This window comes from Chlorocebus sabaeus, chromosome 22 (assembly GCF_047675955.1).
Source record: "Chlorocebus sabaeus isolate Y175 chromosome 22, mChlSab1.0.hap1, whole genome shotgun sequence".
In the NCBI taxonomy this organism is placed as follows: domain Eukaryota; kingdom Metazoa; phylum Chordata; class Mammalia; order Primates; family Cercopithecidae; genus Chlorocebus; species Chlorocebus sabaeus.
In genome coordinates, this window is record NC_132925.1 from 29,257,548 (window position 1) to 29,262,082 (window position 4,535).

General features: G+C 41.9%; 1 pseudogene; it reads left to right on the plus strand.

Moving 5' to 3' along the window:
• Positions 1-898: 898 nt before the first annotated feature.
• LOC103228678 (RNA ligase 1 pseudogene) lies at positions 899-2,103 on the plus strand (annotated as a pseudogene).
• The last annotated feature ends 2,432 nt before the right edge of the window (positions 2,104-4,535 follow it).

A 4,535-nucleotide genomic window follows, 5' to 3' on the forward strand; every position in this document is an offset into this window, starting at 1 on the left:
GACATTACATGAGGAAACAAAGCAGGATGGGTGGCCTTGTTTCTAAGCCCCATTTCCAATCTTCATTTCCAAGGATTTATTGCCATCATTTTTCTTGCAAATGACCAAATTACTTAATTATGCTGTCTAAGAATGGCAGAGCTATAAACCTTAATTATTCAACAATTTACCCCTTTAAAGTTGTTACTGGGACAATATTTTGAAAATTTTCAGGAGCTATTCTGGTATCTCTACTATTCCCATATTCTTTTTTTTTTCTTTTTCTTTTTGAGATGAAGTCTTACCCTGTTACCCTGGCTGGAGTGCATTGGTGCGATCTCAGCTCACTGCAAGCTCCCCCTCCCAGGTTCAGGCGATTTTCCTGCTTTAGCCTCCTGAGTAGCTGGGACTACGGGCACATGCCACCACACCGGGCTAATTTTTGTATTTTTAATGGAGACGAGGTTTCAACATGTTGGCCAGGCTGGTCCCAAACTCCTGGCCTCAAGTGATCCGCCCGCCTCGAACTCCCAAAGTGCTGGGATTACAGTCGTGTGCCACCATGCCCAACGGGGTTTTGCCATATTGGCCAGGCTGGTCTCGAACTTCTGACCTCAAGTGATCTGGCCGCTTCGGCCTCCCAAAGTGTTGGGATTACAGGCGTAAGCTACAGCGCCCGGCCTCTATTCCCATATTCCTCTCCCTTTTCATCATAATCCTGAAGGAAGAAGTCTAGAAAGAAAAAAAAAAAAATGGAAGTAAGGTTTTGGAGGCGCGGGTTGCAGCTTTCGCTGGACAAGTGGTGTGAGCAGCCTGAGCCCCGTGCTTACTTGCGCAGGGCTTTCTTCCTGACTGTGCTTGGGGCTGCTCAGAAATGCGCTCTCCTCTTGCACCACATGCTGGGCTCACCACTAGGAAGATGCCTTGTGTTTCTAGGGAGGTGAAAATGGAACCCTCCACCGAAAGGCAATATCAGTCATTTAACGTTTTGGCAACGAAAACTGTAAGTCATGAGGCATTAAATGGAGGTATATATAGTGCAATTCCAACAGAGAAAGTGGACGGAACATGTTGTTACATTACTACTTACAGAGATACCTTTGGGCTTGATTAGATAGAAAACCTAACAAACAACCTGTTAAAAGATTTTAAAATTTTCTACATTCAAAAGAAAACTTCAAAGAATTTTCTTGGAATGTTGAGGAGTACTTCAAAGCTACTCCAGAGTGCTGGATAGCAGCAAAGGCAACAGAAAAATTAAATAGGAATCTGGTCCATGATGAAACATGGACACTTTCCTGGTTGGGCACCAGAAGAGAAAAATTACAAATAGCATTACTGGCATTCCTCTGTGGTTAATTATGAATTTGCAATTGCTCTGGTACTAAAGCATCATCCTGAGGATCCTAGGCTTTTGGAAATTAGTGTAGTGCCACTATCAGGTCTCTTGGAACAAATATTGCAGCTTATAGGAACAAATATCAATGGAAACCCATATGGGTTAGGAAGGAAGAAGCATCCACAATATGTTAGACCACATAGACCATTTCAAATAAGAAACCTGCCTACATTGGGCTGGGTGTGGTGGCTCACGCCTGTAATCCTAGCACTTTGGAAGGCTGAGGTCGGAGGATCACTTGAGGTCAGGAGTTCGAGACCAGCCTGGCCAACGTGGCGAAACTCCGTCTCCACTAAAAATACAAAAATTAGCTGAGCGTGGTAGTGGGCTCTTGTAATCCCAGCTACTCAGGAGGCTGAGCCAGGAGAATCACCTGAACCCAGGAGGCGGAGGCTGCAGAGAGCAGAGTTGCACTACTGCACTACAGCCTGGGTGACAGAGCGAGACATCGACTCAAAAAAAAAAAAAAAAAAAAAAAAGAAAAAAGAAAAGAAACCTGCCTCCATTGAAGCACAATGATCTGTTGTCCTGGTTTGAAAGTCGCAGAGTAGGTAAAGTGGAAGGAATAGTATGGGATTGCAGTGATGGCTGTTTAATTAAGGTCCATTACCATCGTCTATCGTCTTTGTTTACACTGGCCAATTGCAGATGTTTATATGAATTCAAAACCAGTTCTTATCAATATGAAATTTAACAAATATGACTATGCTTTTAGTACTGTTTAATAATTTTTTTAAATCAGAAATTTAGTAGGCTTAAAGATACAATACTTGTCATATAAAGTGCAATTAAAATTAGTTTTATTTATTTATTTTTTGGAGACAGGGTCATCCATGCTGGAGTGTAGTGGTGTACTCACAGTTCACTGCAGCCTTGACTTCCCAGGCTTAAATGATCCTCTCACCTCAGCCTCCTGAGTAGCTGGGATTACAGGAGCGTGCCACCATGCCTGGTTAATGTTTTTAATTTTTAAAATTTTTTGTAGAGACAGTGTCTCAGTGTGTTGCCTAGTCTGGCCTTGAACTCCTGGACTCAAGTGATCCTCCTGCTTTGGCCTTCCAAAGTGATGGGATTACAGGGGTGAGCCACCTCGCCTGGCCAGAATTAGTTTATTATTAAAAAAAAAAAAAAAAGAGAAGACAAGCCACGAAACAGAATAAAGAATACATCTGTTAAAAACTGCAAAAGATGACTGGGTGCGCTGAATCGTTTGAGCTCAGGAGTTCAAGACAAGCCTGAGAAACATGGGGAAACCCCGTCTCTACCAAAAATACAAAAATTAGCTGGGCATGTTGGTGTGCCTGTGGTCCCAGATACTTGGGAGGCTGAGGCTGGAGGATGGCTTGAGCCCGGGAAGTGGAGGTTATAGTGAGCTGAGATCATGCCACTGCACTCCAGCCTGGGCAACACAGTGAGAACTCATTTCAAAAAAAATTACAAAAGACTGGGAGAAAGCAGAAACAAGAATTGGGAAGACTGTGCTATGTGTAGAACCTTCCTGTTCCACTAATAAGGATCTTTGATCGATTGTGTATAGGGAACATATAATGGAAGCATTAAAGGGGTGCATCTTCCTTACTTTTTGCCTCCACTCTACACTTTTAGGTCAGACATTCCCCGAGAGGGGTATTATCAGGCCTAGAGTAGAGACAGATGAGAGGTGGTTGAAATTACTCTGTTGTATAACATAATTAATATAAGCAGTGACTCTATGGGATCCTTTAAAGCTTTTATTTTCTGGGTAAACATTTGTATTTGGGCCAGTGCTGGAAGTAGTGACTGCTTCCCACTCTTTCTGCTTTTCTTCTCTTGATCACCAGTGGCAGGAGGGTGAGGCTAGGTAGGAAAGAAAGGTTGATGTAGACTCTGGACATGTCCAGGGAGGGTTTGGGTTGTAGCTGGTCCTCTAATTCCACCTAGAGGTAAGAACTGGATGTGGTCAGGGAGAATCCTCTGGCTACTGCTCTCTTGGCTACAAGCTAGCAGGCTCCTGTTTTACTAAGGAACACGAAAAAGTCCAGAAGAAGGCTTATACACACACACACACACATACACATGATCATATTTTTTGGTTCATTTTAAAATTTTTTATTGTCATATAATATGCACAATAAAGTGTACCAACCTTAAGTGCTCCATGAACTTTTACATGTGAAAACACCTTTTAACCACAATTCGGTTAAAATTATCTGAATATACGCAGCAGCCCAGAAGGTAATATGAGGTGTGTTTTCAGTAAATACTATCATCCAAAGTAACTAATATTTATTTTTCTACCCAAATATAGATGTACATTGGATTAACTTCTGGTATGGACTATTATAAAGTTACTTTAAATATTCTTGCATATATATATATATATATATATATATTTTTTTTTTTGAGATAGAGTCTCGCCCTGTCACCCAGGCTGGAGTGCAGTGGCGTGATCTTGGCTCACTGCAATCTCTGCCTCCCAGGTTCAAGCGATTCTCCTGCCTCAGTCTCCCAAATAGCTGGGATTATAGGCACGTGCCACCACACCCAGCTATTTTTTTGTATTTTTAGTAGAGACAGGGTTTCACCATGCTGGCCAGGATGGTCTTGATCTCCTGACTTCGTGATCTGCCCACCTTTGCCTCCCAAAGTGCTGGGATTACAGGTGTGAGTCACCCGGCCTGGCCCACAATATACATATTTTTCCCCTACCTGCTTTTAAAATTTTTCCATGTGTCATGAATATCATGTCATGGCATACTCTGAAAACAAAATTCAGATTCCTGGCATCTACAGAAAAACCTCATGAACAGAAACCTTTAAGAGTAAAACTTAGAAATCCATATTTTTTAAAAGGACCCCAGGGAATTTTGCTGGAAAAACTAGATTTGAAGCACAGGCCACGGTTAACTCCTGGAGAGCAGAGACTAGATTCACACATATTTTGGATGAACGACTCCTGTGTACTCCTGACTCTGTTAAGTGAATTTTAATGGTTCTGCTTTCTCCTCCATATTGATTTTCTAGACCAGATTTTATGTTTGACCTCTCTGGAGAAATGAGGAGGAAAATCTTGGTCAAAGATAACTTCATTGATACCATTTTAAACACAAAATAACTCAGGGATCAATTGAGTGTCCCTAGAAAATGAGTTGACAACTTTTTCTCTCCTGCTGTCTTC